Source organism: Phyllobates terribilis, unplaced genomic scaffold (genome assembly GCF_046119375.1).
Source record: "Phyllobates terribilis strain yellow unplaced genomic scaffold, ASM4611937v1 Scaffold_665__1_contigs__length_859303, whole genome shotgun sequence".
Classification (NCBI taxonomy): domain Eukaryota; kingdom Metazoa; phylum Chordata; class Amphibia; order Anura; family Dendrobatidae; genus Phyllobates; species Phyllobates terribilis.
Window position 1 is genome coordinate 523048 of NW_027363425.1, and position 23568 is coordinate 546615.

Genomic DNA, 23568 nt, shown 5'->3' on the forward strand with positions numbered 1-23568 from the left:
GTGCCTTTCTTCATTCGCTTGCCTTGTATATGGCTGCAGGATGGACTGGTGCCTTTCTTCATTCTCTTGCCTTGTATACGGCTACAGGATGGACTGGTGGCTTTCTTCATTCGCTTGCCTTGTATACTGCTACAGGATGGACTGGTGGCTTTCTTCATTCGCTTGCCTTGTATACGGCTACAGGATGGACTGGTGCCTTTCTTCATTCGCTTGCCTTGTATACGGCTACAGGATGGACTGGTGCCTTTCTTCATTCGCTTGCCTTGTATACGGCTACAGGATGGACTGGTGCCTTTCTTCATTCTCTTGCCTTGTATACGGCTACAGGATAGACTGGTGGCTTTCTTCATTCGCTTGCCTTGTATACGGCTACAGGATGGACTGGTGCCTTTCTTCATTCGCTTGCCTTGTATACGGCTACAGGATGGACTGGTGCCTTTCTTCATTCGCTTGCCTTGTATACAGCTACAGGATGGACTGGTGGCTTTCTTCATTCGCTTGCCTTGTATACGGCTACAGGATGGACTGGTGGCTTTCTTCATTCGCTTGCCTTGTATACGGCTACAGGATGGACTGGTGCCTTTCTTCATTCGCTTGCCTTGTATACGGCTACAGGATGGACTGGTGCCTTTCTTCATTCGCTTGCCTTGTATACGGCTACAGGATGGACTGGTGACTTTCTTCATTCGCTTGCCTTGTATACGGCTACCGGATGGACTGGTGGCTTTCTTCATTCGCTTGCCTTGTATACGTCTACAGGATGGACTGGTGCCTTTCTTCATTCGCTTGCCTTGTATACGTCTACAGGATGGACTGGTGCCTTTCTTCATTCGCTTGCCTTGTATACGGCTACAGGATGGACTGGTGGCTTTCTTCATTCGCTTGCCTTGTATACGGCTACAGGATGGACTGGTGCCTTTCTTCATTCGCTTGCCTTGTATACGGCTACAGGATGGACTGGTGCCTTTCTTCATTCGCTTGCCTTGTATACGGCTACAGGATGGACTGGTGGCTTTCTTCATTCGCTTGCCTTGTATACGGCTACAGGATGGACTGGTGCCTTTCTTCATTCGCTTGCCTTGTATACGACTACAGGATGGACTGGTGCCTTTCTTCATTCGCTTGCCTTGTATACGGCTACAGGATGGACTGGTGGCTTTCTTCATTCGCTTGCCTTGTATACGGCTACAGGATGGACTGGTGGCTTTCTTCATTCGCTTGCCTTGTATACGGCTACAGGATGGACTGGTGACTTTCTTCATTCGCTTGCCTTGTATACGGCTAAAGGATGGACTGGTGCCTTTCTTCATTCGCTTGCCTTGTATACGGCTACAGGATGGACTGGTGCCTTTCTTCATTCGCTTGCCTTGTATACGGCTACAGGATGGACTGGTGACTTTCTTCATTCGCTTGCCTTGTATACGGCTACAGGATGGACTGGTGACTTTCTTCATTCGCTTGCCTTGTATACGGCTACAGGATGGACTGGTGCCTTTCTTCATTCGCTTGCCTTGTATACGGCTACAGGATGGACTGGTGGCTTTCTTCATTCGCTTGCCTTGTATACGGCTACAGGATGGACTGGTGGCTTTCTTCATTCGCTTGCCTTGTATACGGCTACAGGATGGACTGGTGCCTTTCTTCATTCGCTTGCCTTGTATACGTCTACAGGATGGACTGGTGCCTTTCTTCATTCGCTTGCCTTGTATACGGCTACAGGATGGACTGGTGGCTTTCTTCATTCGCTTGCCTTGTATACGGCTACAGGATGGACTGGTGGCTTTCTTCATTCGCTTGCCTTGTATACGGCTACAGGATGGACTGGTGACTTTCTTCATTCGCTTGCCTTGTATACGGCTACAGGATGGACTGGTGACTTTCTTCATTCGCTTGCCTTGTATACGGCTACAGGATGGACTGGTGCCTTTCTTCATTCGCTTGCCTTGTATACGGCTACAGGATGGACTGGTGCCTTTCTTCATTCGCTTGCCTTGTATACGGCTACAGGATGGACTGGTGCCTTTCTTCATTCGCTTGCCTTGTATACGGCTACAGGATGGACTGGTGCCTTTCTTCATTCGCTTGCCTTGTATACGGCTACAGGATGGACTGGTGCCTTTCTTCATTTGCTTGCCTTGTATACGGCTACAGGATGGACTGGTGACTTTCTTCATTCTCTTGCCTTGTATATGGCTACAGGATGGACTGGTGGCTTTCTTCATTCGCTTGCCTTGTATACGGCTACAGGATGGACTGGTGCCTTTCTTCATTCGCTTGCCTTGTATACGGCTACAGGATGGACTGGTGCCTTTCTTCATTCGCTTGCCTTGTATATGGCTACAGGATGGACTGGTGGCTTTCTTCATTCGCTTGCCTTGTATAAGGCTGCAGGATGGACTGGTGCCTTTCTTCATTCGCTTGCCTTGTATATGGCTGCAGGATGGACTGGTGCCTTTCTTCATTCTCTTGCCTTGTATACGGCTACAGGATGGACTGGTGGCTTTCTTCATTCGCTTGCCTTGTATACGGCTACAGGATGGACTGGTGCCTTTCTTCATTCGCTTGCCTTGTATACGGCTACAGGATGGACTGGTGCCTTTCTTCATTCGCTTGCCTTGTATACGGCTACAGGATGGACTGGTGCCTTTCTTCATTCTCTTGCCTTGTATACGGCTACAGGATGGACTGGTGGCTTTCTTCATTCGCTTGCCTTGTATACTGCTACAGGATGGACTGGTGCCTTTCTTCATTCGCTTGCCTTGTATATGGCTGCAGGATGGACTGGTGCCTTTCTTCATTCTCTTGCCTTGTATACGGCTACAGGATGGACTGGTGGCTTTCTTCATTCGCTTGCCTTGTATACTGCTACAGGATGGACTGGTGGCTTTCTTCATTCGCTTGCCTTGTATACGGCTACAGGATGGACTGGTGCCTTTCTTCATTCGCTTGCCTTGTATACGGCTACAGGATGGACTGGTGCCTTTCTTCATTCGCTTGCCTTGTATACGGCTACAGGATGGACTGGTGCCTTTCTTCATTCTCTTGCCTTGTATACGGCTACAGGATAGACTGGTGGCTTTCTTCATTCGCTTGCCTTGTATACGGCTACAGGATGGACTGGTGCCTTTCTTCATTCGCTTGCCTTGTATACGGCTACAGGACGGACTGGTGGCTTTCTTCATCCAGATTGAACGGATGGATTAATATTTACTTGTTTAAATGTGTTTGTGGGGTTTTTGTTTCTATAACTTGTTGTTTGCTTCTGCAAATACTAGTGGTCAAGCCGACTAAGTGGAAATACTGTAAAGAGGGTTATAAAAGGGAAGAGAAAGGCGAGATACCTTACAAGTCACCTGTATTTTTCAATCCCTTATAGCTATATATAATGGCTGATAAAGTAAAATTCCTTACATGGAATGTCAGAGGTCTGGGGGACTCCTTAAAGAGAGCGGCGGTCATGGAGTATATCCGGGATCACCTGCCTGCAGTGGTGCCATCCTTAAGGCTGCCCGGGTCAGAGGTCTGGGGGAATCCTTAAAGAGAGCGGCGGTCATGGAGCATATCCGGGATCACCTGCCTGCAGTGGTGCCATCCTTAAGGCTGCCTGGGTCAGAGGTCTGGGGGAATCCTTAAAGAGAGCGGCGGTCATGGAGCATATCCGGGATCACCTGCCTGCAGTGGTGCCATCCTTAAGGCTGCCCGGGTCAGAGGTCTGGGGGAATCCTTAAAGAGAGCGGCGGTCATGGAGCATATCCGGGATCACCTGCCTGCAGTGGTGCCATCCTTAAGGCTGCCTGGGTCAGAGGTCTGGGGGACTCCTTAAAGAGAGCGGCGGTCATGGAGCATATCCGGGATCACCTGTCTGCAGTGGTGCCATCCTTAAGGCTGCATGGGTCAGAGGTCTGGGGGACTCCTTAAAGAGAGCGGCGGTCATGGAGCATATCCGGGATCACCTGTCTGCAGTGATGCCATCCTTAAGGCTGCCCGGGTCAGAGGTCTGGGGGACTCCTTAAAGAGAGCGGCGGTCATGGAGCATATCCGGGATCACCCGCCTGCAGTGGTGCCATCCTTATGGCTGCCCGGGTCAGAGGTCTGGGGGACTCCTTAAAGAGAGCGGTGGTCATGGCGCATATCCGGGATCATCTGCCTGCAGTGGTGTCATCCTTAAGGCTGCCCGGGTCAGAGGTCTGGGGGACTCCTTAAAGACAGCGGCGGTCATGGAGCATATCCGGGATCATCTGCCTGCAGTGGTGTCATCCTTAAGGCTGCTTGGGTTGGAGGTCTGGGGGACTCCTTAAAGAGAGCGGCGGTCATGGAGCATATCCGGGATCATCTGCCTGCAGTGGTGTCATCCTTAAGGCTGCCCGGGTCAGAGGTCTGGGGGACTCCTTAAAGAGAGCGGCGGTCATGGAGCATATCCGGGATCATCTGCCTGCAGTGGTGTCATCCTTAAGGCTGCCCGGGTCAGAGGTCTGGGGGACTTCTTAAAGAGAGCGGCGGTCATGGAGCATATCCGGGATCATCTCCCTTCAGTGGTGTCATCCTTAAGGCTGCCTGGGTTGGAGGTCTGGGGGACTCCTTAAAGAGAGCGGTGGTCATGGCGCATATCCGGGATCACCTGCCTGCAGTGGTGCCATCCTTAAGGCTGCCCGGGTCAGAGGTCTGGGGGACTCCTTAAAGAGAGCAGCAGTCATGGAGCATATCCGGGATCACCTGCCTGCAGTGGTGCCATCCTTAAGGCTGCCCGGGTCAGAGGTCTGGGGGACTCCTTAAAGAGAGCGGCAGTCATGGAGCATATCTGGGATCACCTGCCTGCAGTGGTGCCATCCTTAAGGCTGCTCAGGTCAGAGATCTGGGGGACTCCTTAAAGAGAGCGGCGGTCATGGAGCATATCCGGGATCACCTGCCTGCAGTGGTGCCATCCTTAAGGCTGCCCGGGTCAGAGGTCTGGGGGACTCCTTAAAGAGAGCGACGGTCATGGAGCATATCCGGGATCACCTGCCTGCAGTGGTGCCATCCTTAAGGCTGCACGGGTCAGAGGTCTGGGGGACTCCTTAAAGAGAGCGGCAGTCATGGAGCATATCTGGGATCACCTGCCTGCAGTGGTGCCATCCTTAAGGCTGCTCGGGTCAGAGATCTGGGGGACTCCTTAAAGAGAGCGGTGGTCATGGAGCATATCCGGGATCACCTGCCTGCAGTGGTGCCATCCTTAAGGCTGCTCGTGTCAGAGATCTGGGGGACTCCTTAAAGAGAGCGGTGGTCATGGAGCATATCCGGGATCACCTGCCTGCAGTGGTGCCATCCTTAAGGCTGCCCGGGTCAGAGATCTGGGGGACTCCTTAAAGAGAGCTGTGGTCATGGAGCATATCTGGGATCATCTGCCTGCAGTGGTGCCATCCTTAAGGCTGCCCGGGTCAGAGGTCTGGGGGACTCCTTAAAGAGAGCGGTGGTCATGGAGCATATCCGGGATCACCTGCCTGCAGTGGTGTTTGCAGCAAACGCACTTTGGGAAAAACAGTGTTGTGGGCATGAAATACTCATGGATCGGCCACAGCTTCCACTCTACCTTGTCCACATACTCTAGGGGGGTCAGCATCCTAGTACATAGGACTATCCCTTTTGAATTCATTGATTCCAAGATAGATGGATGGAGATTTGTGGGGATCCACTGTAAAAATATTTACAAAAGAAATTCTACTTGTGGCCGTCTATGTTCCTCCTCCATATAACAACATTAGTGTGAAAAATATGGCTTCACTAATGAATAAGAGACCGGGAGTTCCAGTCCTTTGTATGGGAGATTTCAATAATGGTGTTCATCCATATTGGGATAGAGATAAATCAGACACTGCTACAAAAACTGCCCCATAACTAAGTTAGGAGAAATAATATCAGAACTATCATTAGTGGACAAATGGCGTCTCACATATCCTAACACTAGACAGTTTTCTTGCTATTCTAAGACACATAAAACATTATGGCGTATTGATCTGGTATTGAGCACAGAACATATTTCCCCCTTGGTGAGAACAGTGGACTATCTGCCCAGACGCTATCAGATCATTCACCCTCGCTGACTACTCTCTGTTTGTTACCCAGGCCGCTGGATTCTCTGACTATATCGGCCATGAATCCCTTCTGGCTTCAAATTATAGATATTACACGGATCACATCGACCTTAGAACATTATTATAAGGAAAACGACAAACGAGTGTCGCAAACACATTATGGGATGCCATGAAAGCGGCTTACGAGGAGTCTTAATACAGGCCAATAACAGATCCAAAACTAAGACAAAACAGTTTGGGGAGTTTTTACAGGATAGAGTTAGATCTACAGAAGAGAAATTTGTACTAACCATGTAAAAGAGGACCTGATGGAGTGGGGAGAGGCACAAGAAGCATACACCACACATATTAGGAAAAAAGCTAAAAACAAACGCATGTTTCACCCAGACACACTTCATCGAGGAGGGGGAGAAGGCAGGAGACTTATTGGCCATGATGGCAAGAGCCCAGACGGGGAGGGCTTTTATTGGTGCTGAAGGACTGGGAAGGAGCGGTAGTAAACCAGACTGACCAGATCTCAAACACTCTGCTAGAATTTTATAAAGATTTATATACACCCAAACAGCAATTTAATAGAGAACAAATCTTATCTTACTTGAGGGAAATCAAACGACCGACATTCAGCGGTAAAGATCAAGAATTATTAAACAGACCACTACAGCTGGAGGAGGTACAAATGGCAGTAGCCTCTATGGCTAATAACAAATCACCAGGACTAGACGGGCTTCCCACAGAAATATATAAGAAATTTGGAGATATTCTACTTCCCCACTTACTGGCTACCTGCGGAGACGGTGAGGGGGTAAAACCCTACCCCATTCAATGCTAGAGGCGGTGATAGTAGTCATACCTAAGCCAGGTAAAGACCCTTTAATCCCTGACTCATACAGACCCATATCTTTATTGTCAACTGACGTTAAAATCATTGCGAAGGTTCTGGCGTCTAGATTGAATACAATAATTTCTACAGTAATTCATACCGACCAGTCAGGCTTCATGCCGGCTAGATCCACAGCTGTTAATATCCGGAGATTGTTTCTTAATCTTCAGTTGCCGGTGGATGGTGATGGGGACAGAGCTGTATGTTCTCTGGACGCCGCTAAGGCGTTCGATTCTGTTGAGTGGGAATATTTATGGGCGATGTTGGAGAAGTTTGGTATAGCACATAGTTTTATTTCATGGGTTAAATTGCTGTATGGTAAGCCGGTGGCTAGAATACGGGTAATTGGACACCTCTCCCCGGCTTTTGGACTGAGTAGAGGTACGAGGCAGGGGTGCCCATTGTCCCCCCTGCTCTTTGCACTGGCCATTGAACCCCTGGCATCGGTTATCAGGGAACATCCAGGAATAGTTGGGTTTCGTAGAGGGATCAGTGAAGAGAAGGTCGCTTTATTATACGCTGATGACACTTTATTATTTCTGGCTAAAACTTCTGAGTCCCTTCCTATAGCAATGGAAACGATAGAAATATTTGGAAAATACTCCGGTCTGAAGATAAACTGGAGCAAATCAGTCATACTTCCATTGGACAATACAGATGAGAATGCTTCCCACTACATTAACTCGGGTTCACAATTGGTGTCGGAGTTTAAATATTTAGGCATCAATATATCGGCAAAAATAAATGATTATGAGAAGTTGAACCTTGACCCCGTCTTGATTGAATTTAGAGGTAAACGAGGTGCCTGGTCTAAGTTACCGTTGTCGGTGGTGGGCCGTGCTAACCTGGTCACACTGATCCGGATGCCACAACTGCTGTATGTTCTACACAACCCCCCAATATGGATAAATCAGAGGCTTTTCTTTAAAGTCGGTCAGGAGTTTAGAAAATTAATATGGGGCAAACAGACTCCGAGAATTAAACTGAAAACATTGCAAAGAAACTAAACAATGGGAGGGCTTGCAGTTCCTAACCCATGGGTGTATTATCCGGCATCTCAGCTTCAACCTATCCGGGGATGGGACGACCCTGGGGGAGGGGGGGCTCAGCGTATGTGGAGATGGGACGACCCTGGGGGAGGGGGGGGCTCAGCGTATGTGGAGATGGGACGACCCTGGGGGAGGGGAGCTCAGCGTATGTGGAGATGGGACGACCCTGGGGGAGGGGGGGCTCAGCATATGTGGGGATGGGATGACCCTGGGGGAGGGGGGGCTCAGCATATGTGGGGATGGGACGACCCTGGGGGAGGGGGGGGCTCAGCGTATGTGGAGATGGGACGACCCTGGGGGAGGGGGGGGCTCAGCGTATGTGGAGATGGGACGACCCTGGGGGAGGGGGGGGCTCAGCGTATGTGGAGATGGGACGACCCTGGGGGAGGGGAGCTCAGCGTATGTGGAGATGGGACGACCCTGGGGGAGGGGGGGGCTCAGCGTATGTGGAGATGGGACGACCCTGGGGGAGGGGAGCTCAGCGTATGTGGAGATGGGACGACCCTGGGGGAGGGGGGGCTCAGCATATGTGGGGATGGGACGACCCTGGGGGAGGGGGGGCTCAGCGTATGTGGGGATGGGACGACCCTGGGGGAGGGGGAGCTCAGCGTATGTGGAGATGGGACGACCCTGGGGGAGGGGGGGCTCAGCGTATGTGGAGATGGGACGACCCTGGGGGAGGGGGGGGCTCAGCGTATGTGGGGATGGGACGACTCTGGGGGAGGGGGGGGCTCAGCTTATGTGGGGATGGGACGACCCTGGGGGAGGGGGAGCTCAGCGTATGTGGAGATGGGATGACCCTGGGGGAGGGGGGGCTCAGCGTATGTGGAGATGGGACGACCCGGGGGGAGGGGGGGTCTCAGCGTATGTGGGGATGGGACGACCCTGGGGGAGGGGGAGCTCAGCGTATGTGGGGATGGGATGACCCTGGGGGAGGGGAGCTCAGCGTATGTGGGGATGGGACGACCCTGGGGGAGGGGAGCTCAGCGTATGTGGGGATGGGATGACCCTGGGGGAGGGGGGGCTCAGTGTATGTGGGGATGGGACGACCCTGGGGGAGGGGGGGGCTTAGCGTATGTGGGGATGGGACGACCCTGGGGGAGGGGGGGGGGCTCAGCGTATCTGGGGATGGGACGACCCTGGGGGAGGGGGGGCTCAGCGTATGTGGGGATGGGACGACCCTGGGGGAGAGGAGCTCAGCGGATGTGGGGATGGGACGACCCTGGGGGAGGGGGGGCTCAGCATATGTGGGGATGGGACGACCCTGGGGGAGGGGGGGCTCAGCGTATGTGGAGATGGGACGACCCTGGGGGAGGGGGGCTCAGCGTATGTTGCTACAGCATTATTTCCAATCAGATAAACTCTATGAGGTATTGGAGGCGCATAAGTTTGGGACACTTGGAGGCAAAATACCGACTATGCTGTTATGTCACAAACTTTGGGGGACGGTGAAAGAATTACAAGGAATAGAAGGTGTTTCGCAATTTTCTTCATTATGGAACACTCCATGCCTTCCAAATCTACAGCAAGTGGTGGGATTTAACTCCTGGAGCTCCAAGGGTTTAAACAGACTTAATCAATCAAGTGCTGATAGGTGATGTGATTAAGGAATTCTCACAGCTGCACAATGAATATGAGTTACCTCCTCTGAATTCTATAGATACTTACAATTTAGGCACGCGTATCGGGGGGAAGGCATTGTTCTGGAAGGAGGGATACCCCGAAACTCAATAATACAGAGAATAGCTAATCTACACAGTTCTCGTGGACTGATCTCATTACTTTATAACATTATATTGACAAACCAGCCGACGCGATGAAAAGAGAAATGGGAGAGTGTAATGGGACCATAGAGGAAAATCACTGGTCAGATCTACTGGAAAGAGTTCCACAATTGTCTGTAAGAGAATCCCATAGACTGTCCCATATATATGTGATACACCGGGTATACAGGACACCTCAATTCTTATTAAACATCGGATTTCGTTCAAGTCCCCACTGTCCTAGATGCAAAACTACCATAGCAGAGCTGCTTCATATGATGTGGAACGGTCCTAACCTGGTGTCCTTCTGGAAGAGTGTTGTAGCAATGGTTAACAGGGTTTATTCAGTTGACGTAGAGCTTTCCCCATTACTATGTATACTGGGATATGTTGAAGATCTGACTATTGAGGAGTACGGCAAAATTGCCGTGACATGTATGTTATATATGGCAAGAAAATAGATAGCAGATGAGGAGCCCATGATATCAGAATGATAAAGGTAACTGGCTAGTAAACTTATACTAAAGGCATATACCTAAAAGGAGATGCTGTCTGTAAATGTGACAAGATCTGGGGTCTATGGAGTGACGGCTCTGGTCTGACATCTAGAGACCTGAGGGGCTTTCGCTTGCTTTGAGTTACGTTTATACGATGCCTCAAATGAAACTTCTTTGAAAATTAATATAAATGTTATTATCACTTCCACCGGTTATATGTAATTGGACGGAGTATTGTTACTATCTTCAGATGTCTCTTCATCTAATTCTGCTGGTTTTGCGGAGCCGATGTCGGTGCATCTTACATTCCATTGATAATGACAAACCGGTGCTGATGTATCAGACGGTTAGGCGCGTCCACAGACGCCATCACTGAGAAGAAACCCGCATGGATTCCGGAACAGTGTGTCAGCGCAGCCTGAATGCTCTCAACGAGCTGCAGACTGGCATCTAAACATTTAATGTCTCCACATAATAGACAGATCTCATCTTTACGTGTTATGGGTATAGAAGGAGTTATTACATCTACCCGGGGCGGCGATCGTATGAGACGACTGTGCACCACAGAAGCCTTCTGGAGTTACAGTTTGGGCTCGTGTGTTCCCCGGTCTGAACCTGCGCAGAGAGGTAATGCTTCACTACTCAATAATCCAGAGAGGTAATGCTTCACTACTCAATAATCCAGAGAGGTAATGCTTCACTACTCAATAATCCAGAGAGGTAATGCTTCACTACTCAATAATCCAGAGAGGTAATGCTTCACTACTCAATAATCCAGAGAGGTAATGCTTCACTGCTCAATAATCCAGAGAGGTAATGCTTCACTACTCAATAATCCAGAGAGGTAATGCTTCACTGCTCAATAACCCAGAGAGGTAATGCTTCACTGCTCAATAATCCAGAGAGGTAATGCTTCACTACTCAATAATCCAGAGAGGTAATGCTTCACTGCTCAATAATCCAGAGAGGTAATGCTTCACTACTCAATAATCCAGAGAGGTAATGCTTCACTACTCAATAATCCAGAGAGGTAATGCTTCACTACTCAATAATCCAGAGAGGTAATGCTTCACTACTCAATAATCCAGAGAGGTAATGCTTCACTGCTCAATAACCCAGAGAGGTAATGCTTCACTGCTCAATAATCCAGAGAGGTAATGCTTCACTACTCAATAATCCAGAGAGGTAATGCTTCACTACTCAATAATCCAGAGAGGTAATGCTTCACCACTAAATAATCCAGAGAGGTAATGCTTCACTGCTCAATAATCCAGAGAGGTAATGCTTCACTACTCAATAATCCAGAGAGGTAATGCTTCACTACTCAATAATCCAGAGAGGTAATGCTTCACTGCTCAATAATCCAGAGAGGTAATGCTTCACTGCTCAATAATCCAGAGAGGTAATGCTTCACTACTCAATAATCCAGAGAGGTAATGCTTCACTGCTCAATAATCCAGAGAGGTAATGCTTCACTACTCAATAATCCAGAGAGGTAATGCTTCACTGCTCAATAATCCAGAGAGGTAATGCTTCACTGCTCAATAATCCAGAGAGGTAATGCTTCACTGCTCAATAATCCAGAGAGGTAATGCTTCACTACTCAATAATCCAGAGAGGTAATGCTTCACTACTCAATAATCCAGAGAGGTAATGCTTCACTACTCAATAATCCAGAGAGGTAATGCTTCACTACTCAATAATCCAGAGAGGTAATGCTTCACTACTCAATAATCCAGAGAGGTAATGCTTCACTGCTCAATAATCCAGAGAGGTAATGCTTCACTGCTCAATAATCCAGAGAGGTAATGCTTCACTGCTCAATAATCCAGAGAGGTAATGCTTCACTGCTCAATAATCCAGAGAGGTAATGCTTCACTACTCAATAATCCAGAGAGGTAATGCTTCACTACTCAATAATCCAGAGAGGTATGCATCTCTCCTCTGTATGTTTCTCCTTAGATGGGGTTTTTGGATGTTTTTTTATACTCATTCCCATTTTTCATTGTATATTTGTTTTTCACTTTTTGTATTTGCACTTATTCTCAGTGGATAGCACTGCACGGTGGCTCAGTGGTTAGCACTGTATGGTGGCTCAGTGGTTAGCACTGCACGGTGGCTCAGTGGTTGGCACTGCACGGTGGCTCAGTGGTTAGCACTGCACGGTGGCTCAGTGGTTAGCATTGCACGGTGGCTCAGTGGTTAGCATTGCACGGTGGCTCAGTGGTTAGCACTATATACGGTGGCTCAGTGGTTAGCACTGCACGGTGGCTCAGTGGTTAGCATTGCACGGTGGCTCAGTGGTTAGCACTATATACGGTGGCTCAGTGGTTAGCATTGCACGGTGGCTCAGTGGTTAGCATTGCACGGTGGCTCATTGGTTAGCACTATATACGGTGGCTCAGTGGTTAGCACTGCAGCCCTACAGCACTGGGGTCCTGGGTTCAAATCCCACCAAGGACAACATCTGCAAGGCATTTGTATGTTCTCCCCGTGTTTGTGTGAGTTTCCTCCGGGTTCTCCGGTTTCCTCCCACACTCCAAAGACACACTTATAGGGAATTTAGATTGTGAGCCCCAATGGGGACAGTGCCCATAATGTCTGGAAAGCGCTGTGGAATTAGTGGTGCTATATAAGTGAGCAAAATAAATAAAAAATGTGAACTAATTATTTCACCGGTCTGCAGTTGTTGTTAGATCCTTCAGGATGCGCTGACACACTGTTCCGGAATCCATGCTGATTTCTTTTCAGTGATGAGGTCTGTGGACATGGCGAACCATCTGATTAAATCACACACTGTTCCAGAAGCTGTGACAAAGAACGCCAGATCGTTAAAAACGCGTAGCACTGTCCACCTAACCCCCATACCCTTTCCTCATGGGTGTAATTTTTAACATGGAGTAATTAAAAGCATCTTTTTCCTTGGAGCTGGATACCACATCTTCTGTGACATCATTACTGAGGCCGGAGCTCCACTGCTCCTGGATGTGCGGCCGCCTTTGTGATTAGTCAATCTCATTTATATATGATACTGAAATATTAAAAAGTAATTTTTAATTGCGTGGACACTTTTCTACACTGAGGGCGAGATAGGAAGCTTGAGACAGTGAAATGTCACTGGTGCTACATTAAGGGGTAAATGCTGATGACAGGTTCCCTTTAAGAACTGTCTATTTGCTGTCTAATCTCTGCCACCCCTGACTTGTGCCAATGTCACCAGTTTATAAGTGTTATTCACTTTACCTGTCATTGTGTTAATGTTATGGCATGTAGTTGTCCCCCTTATTACCGGTACTTTCACTGACGAGGGTCTTCATTGTGAGCTCCATAAAATACATTCAGAAATCTCCTTTGTGTTGAAGAAAAAAATCACATCTAATCTGTCTTTCATCCTAATAGGAAATCCTTGTGAGAATAACGGTTCATCACTAAATTGTAAAAAAGAAGATATTAGGAAGCACTCTAATGGAGGAAACCTCATCACCCTTCCTGCACCTCCTGGACTTCACAGCACTTCACCTTCTTATAATCCTCCTGATCATGAGGAATCCTCTCCTGAACAATCTCACATTGTTACCACAACTCCAGGTGACACAGATACAAGATTTCAGTGTGACAAGCAACTTACTAAAAGCTCAGATTCTTTAACACAAAGAAAACACAAAGGAGAAAAGCCATACTCCTGTTCAGAATGTGATAAATCCTACCCAGATAAAGGGAATCTTACTACACATCACAGAATTCATACAGGTGAGAAGTCGTATTCATGTTCAGAATGTGGGAAATGCTTTAGAGATAAATCAGATCTTATTAGACATCAAAAAACTCACACAGATGAGAAACCATATTCATGTTCACTATGTAGGAAATCCTTCACAGGTAAGGGGCATCTTAATAGACATCAGAGCATTCATACTGGAGAGAAGCCATACTCCTGTTCAGAATGTGGGAAATGCTTTAGAGATAAATCAGATCTTATTAGACATCAGAGAATTCACACAGGAGAAAAGCCATTTTCATGTTCAGAATGTGATAAATCCTACCCAGATAAAGGGAATCTTACTACACATCAGAGAATTCATACAGGTGAGAAGTCGTATTCATGTTCAGAATGTGGGAAATGCTTTAGAGATAAATCAGATCTTATTAGACATCAAAAAACTCACACAAATGAGAAACCATATTCATGTTCACTATGTGGGAAATCCTTCACAGGTAAGGGGCATCTTAATAGACATCAGAGCATTCATACTGGAGAAAAGCCATATTCATGTTCAGAATGTGAGAAATGCTTTAGATATAAATCAGATCTTGTTAAACATCAGAGAATTCACACCGGGGAGAAACCATATTCATGTTCAGAATGTGGGAAATCTTTTATATATAAATCAGTCCTTGTTGCACATGAGGAAATTCATACAGGAGAAAAATCATTTTCCTGTTCAGAATGTGGGAAATGTTTTATATATAAATCAAATCTTGCAACACATGAGAAAATTCATACAGGAAAGAAGCCATTTGCATGTTCAGAATGTGGGAAATGTTTTGGAAGTAAATCAGAGCTTGTTAAACATCAAAGAATTCACACAGGGGAAAAACCATTTTCATGTTTAGAATGTGGAAGGTGCTTTGCCGATAAATCACATCTTGTTAGACATCAGAAAATCCACACAGGACAGAAGTCATATTCATGTTCACTATGTGAGAAGTCCTTCACAGATAAAGGAAGTCTTATTAGACATCAGAGAATTCACACAGGAGAGAAGCCATATTCATGTTCAGAATGTGGGAAATGCTTTACATATAAATCAAGTCTTGTGATGCACGAGAGAAGTCACACAGGAGAGAAGCCGTATTCATGTTCAGAATGTGGGAAATCTTTTATACATAAATCATATCTTGTAAAACATGAGAGAAGTCATACAGGAAAAAAACTGTAATTATGTTCACTGTGTTTCATAAATTTAATAAACATTGCTCAGCATAAATAAGTACACCCCCTTTGATAAGTAAGATTGTATTTAATATCTCACTGAATAAATTTCTAAAATTTTGCCACCACTGAATTTCATTGAACATTTTTTTTGTAATCAAAACATGAAAGTAAGGTTAATAATATAACTCATTACAAAATCTTCAGTTTTACTCAAATTAGTTGGTGTAAAAATGAGTACACCCCACATCAAAAGCTACTACATCTAGTATTTTGTATGGCCTTCATGATTTTTTAAGGACGGCACCAGCCTGGATGCTGGATGGAGTGATGACAACTTGTCTCTTCAAAATTCCCCATAGGTGTTTGGTTGGGTTCAGATCAGGAGACACTTGGCCACTGAATCACTGTCACCCTGTTCTTCAGAAATGTAACAGTGGCCTTAGATGTGTGTTTTGGATCATTGTCGTGTTGGAGAAGTGCAGGTCTACCAATGGCACGGAGTGATGGCAGCATCTTCTCTTCCACTATAGAGTAACGCTGATGCCGGCGCCCTCACATGGTGTCTTCTTCTCCCTCCATGCAAAGACGCTTTCTCACCGCTCCGGCCGTGGACTTGGTTCCTGGCGCTCTCCTTGTCCTCTGTTCCTGTGACTGCATCCCGGCGGCGTCTAGTACACGCTTGTTTCCCTGTTCTTAAAGGGGCAGCGTGCGCCTTATGCTAAATGCCTCAGCTGGTTGCTGAGAGGCATTAGCTTAACTAGTACACCTGCAAGATGGCTCCCAACCAATAGCTGGGAGGCAGCTTGTATAAAAGACTCACTCTCCCCTTACTAAGGTGTACTGCTTGTGACTTGTGAGGTCTCCTGGTCTTGGCGTGGCCAGGGTCCTGAGTCCGTAAACCCTTGGTCCCCCTGTGGCCAGAGTCCTGTACCTGAATCACTGGTCCTAGAGTAGCCCGTGCTGAAAACCTCGTCCCCTGGTCCTGGAGCAGCCAGTCCCTGAACCCTTGCCCCCTGGTCCTGGAGCGGCCAGTGCCTGAACCCTCATCCCCTGGTTCTGGAGTGGCCGGTACCTGTACCATCGTCCCTTGGTCCTTGAGAGATCAATGCCTGTACCCTTGTCCCCTGGTTCTGGAGAGACCAGTGCTGGTACCCTCATCCCCTGGACCTGGAGAGGCCAGTGTCTGTACCCTCGTCCCGTGGTCCTGTAGCGGCCAGTGCCTGAACCCTCATCCCCTGGTTCCAGAGCGGCCAGTGCCTGTACTCTTGTCCCTTGGTCCCGGAGTAGTCAGTGCCTGAACCCTTGTCAAATGGTCCTGGTTCGGCCAGAGCCCTGAACATTGTTCCCTGGTCCTAGTGTGGCCATTCCTGTTCCTGAAGTCCCCTGGTCACAGTGCATCCAGTGTCTGAACATTCCCCTAAGTCTCCGTGTCAGTGATCCTGGACTGTATTTACTGAGTCTGAATGGAGCTGTAATCAGTGTCAGCTAACCTGACCCCTGGGGTCAGCAGCTACTGCCGGACACCACCCTGGAGTTGTACTTGGCAGCTACCTGCCGCACAAGCCTGACCTCACCACTAGAGGCTCCAGTGAACACCAAAGTAGCTGCTTAGTTACGCCCCTCCAGGGTCGGCCCGGTGGGTCCAGAAGTCCACTTGCACCACCAGTGGGCGTAACAAAGCAGAACATCTATGAATTCATGATGTCATCAATGACCTGTAGCTCCCCGACACCAGCAGCGCTCATGCAGCCCCACATAAGGACACGGCCACCACCAGGTCTCACTGTAGACACCATGCATTCTCATTGTATTCCTCACCTCTTCAATGTCATACAGTTTTGAAGCCATCAGTTCCAAAAAAAACCTTTATCTTGGTCTCATCACTCCAGAGTATAAAGTCCCAGGAGTCTTCATATGTTTCCGCATGTGTCCTGGCAGATTGTAGGGCGGCTTTTTTGTGTATGGGATTTAGGAGAGGCTTTCTATGTGGACAACACCCATGTCTGCCATTCCTCTATAGAAAACATTGTCTGCTTTCAGCTCATCTCTCAATGCTTGGATGAAAAATCACAGTTGGGAAGGAATGGACGGGACAAAGAAAGTTACTGATAATCCAGCACTTGTTTTCCAGTGTGAATAAAAACAAAAACTTATATGGAAACATACAAATTAAAATCATAGAAACATTAAAAAGCAATGTGCACACTGTGCGTCTTTGATGTGTTTTCGCTGCGTTTTTTCCGCTCGGAAATGCACCAAAAACGCTAGGTAATCCGTGTGCCAGCTAATGCAATGACAATCCTGAAGTGCTGTGCACATGATCAGGAATTATCTTGACCGGATTGTCATTGCGTTTAAATCTGCAGCATGTCAATTCTTTGTGCGTTTCTGCAGCGTTTTTCACCCATAGACTTGAATTGAGTCAGTCAAATCTGCAACAAAAACTTCATCTACACTGTGTTCCAAATTATTATGCAAATAATATTTTCTCAGATTTTCCCAAATTACCTATATGAATTGCAGTCATTGTAATTTTCCAGTCATATAACTATTAGAGTACAATTGAAAGGTTTTTGTACAAACTGCCTATGATAACAGGATATTTTTAAAAAAATAAAAAACTCAAACTGCACTCAAAATGCATGTTCCACATTATTATGCACAGCAGAGTTTTCAACCTTTTCATTTTAATAAAGAACAAAAAAATGGTCATTTTTTAAATTATAAGCATTAGCAGGTTATTACACACTGAAATCAAACAGTTTTCACCTCAAAACTTTATTCTAGGTGATGTTACATTTGCACATAGGACCGCTTGTTCGAAAGGAGCTTCTGAACTCTCTCGTCCATTGAATTTGTCAGGTTTTGGATGGTTTCTGCTTTAATTGTTTTGCATGAGGACAGAATACCCTCCCAGAGCTGTTGCTTAGATGTGAACTGCCTCCCGCCATCATAGACACTCCTTTTGATGATGCTCCAGAGGTTCTCCATGGGGTTGAGGTCAGGGGAGCATGGGGGCCACACCATAAGTTTGTCCCCTTTTATGCCCATAGCAGCCAGAGATGCAGATGTGTTATGTGCAGCATGAGACGGGGCATTATCATGCATGAAAATGATCTTGCTGCGGAATGCACGGTTCTTCTTCTTGAACCATGGAAGGAAGTGCTGTTTGAGAAACTCAACATACATTATGGAGTTCATCTTTACCCCTTCAGGAATCCTAAAAGGGCCGACAATCTCTCTCCCCATGATTCCAGCTCAAAACATTACTCCACCTCCTCCTTGTTAGCGCCATAGCCTTGTTTGCATGGGGTGTCCATCAACCAGCCATCCTCCACTCCATCCATCTGGACCATCGAGATCATTTTCATGCATGATAATGCCCCGTCTCATGCTGCACATAACACATCTGCATCTCTGGCTGCTATGGGCATAAAAGGGGACAAACTTATGGTGTGGTACCCATGCTCCCCTGACCTCAACCCCATGGAGAACCTCTGGAGCATCATCAAAAGGAGTGTCTATGATGGCGGGAGGCAGTTCACATCTAAGCAACAGCTCTGGGAGGGTATTCTGTCCTCATGCAAAACAATTAAAGCAGAAACCATCCAAAACCTGACAAATTCAATGGACAAGAGAGTTCAGAAGCTCCTTTCGAACAAAGGGTCCTATGTGCAAATGTAACATCACCTAGAATAAAGTTTTGAGTTCAAAACTGTTTGATTTCAGTTTGTAATAACCTGCTAATGCTTATAATTTCAAAAATGACCATTTTTTTGTTCTTTATTAAAATGAAAAGGTTGAAAACTCTGCTGTGCATAATTATTTGGAACATGCATTTTGAGTGCAGTTTGAGCTTTTTATTTTTTTAAAAATATCCTGTTATCATAGGCAGTTTGTACAAAAACCTTTCAATTGTACTCTAATAGTTATTTGACTGGAAAATTACAATGACTGCAATTCATATAGGTAATTTGAGAAAATATTATTTGCATAATAATTTGGAACACAGTGTATAAATATATTTGTGGATTTACTGCGGATGTTTGCTGCATATTTGACTGACTCAATTCAAGTCAATGAGTCAAAAACGCCGCAAAACCGCACAAAGAATGGACCACGGAAGACTACTCCTCCCATCATCCGATGGCCGATCCCGCTGATAACAGCGGGAGCAGGCGCAGCTGAGGGGAGAAGTAGTCTTCTCAGCTGGCGTCTGTGCGCAGGGTAAAAAAAAAAAAAGTAAAAAATCAATATTAAATAAAAACACTGTATTCTCACCTGTCCGCCATCCTCCCGATGTCTCACGGCAACCCGACCACCCGACAATCGCTCTCGGCAGTGTACATCGCTGTGCTTCTGGGAATGAGTTCACCAGAGTTCATCAGCTGAGATCATCTGACGAGCTCCGGTGACCTCACATGCGGCATCAGTGCTGCTTGGGAGTTTTGCCACGCAACACTGATGCAGTGTATGAGGGCACCAGGGCTTATCAGCTGATCTTCAGCTGATGAACTCAGGTGAACTCAGTCCCAGCAGCGCAGCGATGTACACTGACAGGAGTGATTACACTCCTGTCAGTGTATACAGAGCTGTCTTCTACAACAGTCACATCAGTGATTGATGTGGATGCTGTAGAAGTTAACCGGATTGCCGTGGGACACTGGGATTAGATCATGAAGGCAGGTAAGGGATATGGTTGTTTTTTATTTTTGGTTTCTTACAGGAGACAAGGGCTTCAGGGACTGGGCGTTAGGTGAGTATCCACTGTTTTTTTATTTTCAAATAAAAGATTAAAACCGTGTAATTTTATTTCAATAAAACACATTATTCTAGCTGTGTCTTTATTGTAAAATGACAAAAACATTACTACGGTGTTAGTAATGGGGGCGTCTATAACCTGGGCTTCATGTCAGCTGTCAATACAAGGCTGACATGAACCCCGCGCCAGTTCTGGGGCAGCTGAGAGCTGATATTATTAGCCGCGGAGGGGGCCAGGATCCATGGCCCCTTCCCTGGCTTTTAGTATCAACCCGCAGATGTCTGTATAGCCTTTGCTGGTTAGATTTTATAGGGGACCCTACGTCAATTTTTTTCTGGGGTCCCCCTGTAATCTAGCCAGTAAAGGATAAGCAAATAGCTGTGTGCTGTTAATAGCCAGGAAACATTTTTGGCTAATGGCCCCTTCCCCGGCTACTAATATCACCTCACAGCGGTTGGCTTTCCTTTGGCTGATTATGAAAATAATGGATCCCACGCCATTTTTTTTTTTAATATAAGGCTATGTGCCCATGGTCCGGACGTGGCAACACTTTGGACGCAACATATGTTTGCTGCGTCCAAAACACTGCTTCTATTGAACGCAGGTAAGTCCGCATGTGTTCACTGAATACAATACAATACATTCTAGTGGTCAAATTTATGTTGCGGAGACAAGCGACTCCACAGGAGAATTTGACATACTGCGGTCCTGAAAAACACACCGCATGTCAGTTTCCGCAGCCTCAGATGCACACATAGTGGAAATAGGATTTCTAGAAATCCCATCCACTATGCTGTAACATCTGAACACTGCGGGTTTGACACTGCATAAATACACAGCTCCAAACCCACAGCGGCTCCTGATCATGGGCATACCCAAATTCACCTGCAGAAAATCAATTTCTGGGTCTCCGCTGCAGATTTTGACTGATTGAAATGTCATTATATGCGGTGGATCCGCATGTATTGAGAACAAAAGTGCGGCTTTAGAACACAGGGTTTTGGGGGACGTAGCGGCTAAACAAACAACTGTGAGCTGTTATTAATAGCCAGGGAACATGGTTGCCTAATGGCACCTTCCTAGGCTAAAAAGAGCAGCTCTCAGCTGCCCCAGAAATGACATGAATGGGAATACTAATGGGATTAACCCGTATGGGATTAGCTGACACCTAGCCCTTTTGTTTAGTGATGAAAAAGTGTCAATCAGGCCATCTCATTACTAAACTTAAGTAAAGAGCTAAATAAACCCACACACAGAGTAAAACACTTTATTTGAACTACAACTGACACATTCTTTAATCATTTAAATTAACCAATATACAGGTCTGACAGTAATCCAAGGGTTAAAGCGATGTCCCACATTTCTTTTTTCAAATATCTTTATTTGGCTCCAAAAAGGATTTATTGCTGTACAAAACGCATCAAAATAGCTGTAAAACGCGTGTTTTTTTCTGCAGTGTTTTTCCTGCCAAGAGATGCAGAAACCTGAAGGAATTTTCTGCATTCAAATCCTGAACGTGCGCACATAGCCAAGAACAGGATCTCCTGGGGAAAGTCGCAAAAGCTACGTGTTTAGAACTGTTATATGTGTTTGATTCATAGTCATGGAACAAAAAATAACCAGTAACCGGCTTCTTATACACATCATAGTGTCTAATGCACAGTGGAGACCCCCAGCCCCAAATGGACATGTGCAAGTATGTCTACATTACCCCTATGGATGATCATATGTCCACAACAAAAAGCATCCGTGCAATAGAAGAATGAAGTGTCTGCATCTATAATGTGTATATTATGTATAATTACTATAAAAGAGGAAAAAACACAATTCAGTAAATGGATACAAGGTCTGAAGGAAGATTCATATCACTGGGGAATCTGGGGTCCAATTCCAGAATCCACAAGGCTTCTCGGGGGTGTACTTTTTATACCAATCTCCCCCCTTAGCTGGTCTGGTGACATATTCAATACCCACAACTGTAAAGTGATTAATCCCTATTGTGTTGTATGAGATGTTGTGATGCAGCAGATGTATTACGTGTTGTGGGGCCAAGAACGTCCCTAACGTGTCCCCCAATGCGGTGACTAGTGATGTGTAGCTCCTGAACGAGCCGGCTCTTTATAGTGAATGATATGAGTCGTCTCCTGGCAGGGAGCAAATTGAAATGTAAACGGCTCTTTGCCAGTTCACGTTCCACAGTCAGTCCCCTCTGGCCCCTCCCGGCAGTAGTCACTCTGATCTTATCCAGGAGACTGAGGATGCCTGCTCCTCCTGCTGCTGCACATAGCACTGACTCACAGCCCCGCCCCTCCTCCCCTCTGGCCCCGCCCCTCCCGGCCCCGCCCTCCCGGCAGTAGTCACTCTGATCCTGAGGATGCCTGCTCCTCCTGCTGCCGCACATAGCACTGACTCACAGCCCCGCCCCTCCTCCCCTCTGGCCCCGCCCCTCCTCCCCTCTGGCCCCGCCCCTCCTCCCCTCTGGCCCCGCCCTCCCGGCAGTAGTCACTCTGATCCTGAGGATGCCTGCTCCTCCTGCTGCTGCACATAGCACTGACTCACAGCCCCGCCCCCCTCCAATCTGTGACAAGCAGCAGTCAGGCAGTCAGGCACTTTATTAAAGGAACACTGACATCTGGATTTAGCCTGATTATAGTTATTTACCGCCAGCTGAGCGAGGGAGAAACAGCGGATGTAAATGTGCGTCCCTTGTTCTCTCTCATTCACTTGAATGGAAGAGAACAAATGATCCAGCGATGCATATGGGCAGATCAGGATCTCCTCTGCAGACACCATCGCTGGATTGAGCATCACTGGAGCGCAGGCTCGGGGGCTGCATGCTCCATGCGCTCAGTCAGCGAGCGCTGCCCGACAACATGGTCGCATCCTGAATAGGGCTCCGGCACAGGACGACTTCCATGGAAACCCGTGTAAACAGTTCCATAGGGTTTTATGGAATACCAGCAGGATTGAAGCAGAATTTTTAAAATAAGTCTATGGAGAATAAACCTATTGTACAAAGTTCTCTTCAATTAATGGCACTAATGCCCATGTGATCCAACCCCTTTAATGACATTATATTAGTGATGGCAAAAGACATTGCTCCTTGATGGGACCCCAAAAAAACAGATAATAACAGAGGAAATAAACGGCGTCAGTCCATCCAAGCGATGGCACTGAGTTTATCCAATGGGCCCTGCAGACAATTCTAGGCGGCGTTCACACTGTGTGGATTTGCAGCGCAGTTTCCCTGCAGATCATCAGCCTGGACGTTCCACGGCATTTACAGAAGCCGACAGCGGCCATGGTCTCTACCCAAAACACATTCTCACTTCCTGGAAAAACTCAGCATCTGCCATGAGGTGTGAAATGGTCTTCAGCAGCAGCGTGTGAATATGTGCCGAATATCCGAGCTGCGGAATTCATTGCAGTCAATGGACGGGTGAATCCGCCTGGATGCAGATGCCACAGTTCACACTGCAGACGGCCCACAGCCAACCTGCCCAGTGTGAACGCAGCTTTACAATGTGGCGCTGATCATTACTAGCTTGTTGCTATTTTGCATCTTCATTTTGTGTTTGTTAAAGTTTTTACAGCAAATAATATAAAATCCGGT

At 47.0% G+C, this 23568-nt stretch overlaps 1 pseudogene; it reads left to right on the forward strand.

The window, feature by feature from the left end:
- Window positions 1-23568, forward strand: part of LOC141235438 (uncharacterized) — a 64535-nt pseudogene that overhangs the window by 22279 nt on the left and 18688 nt on the right.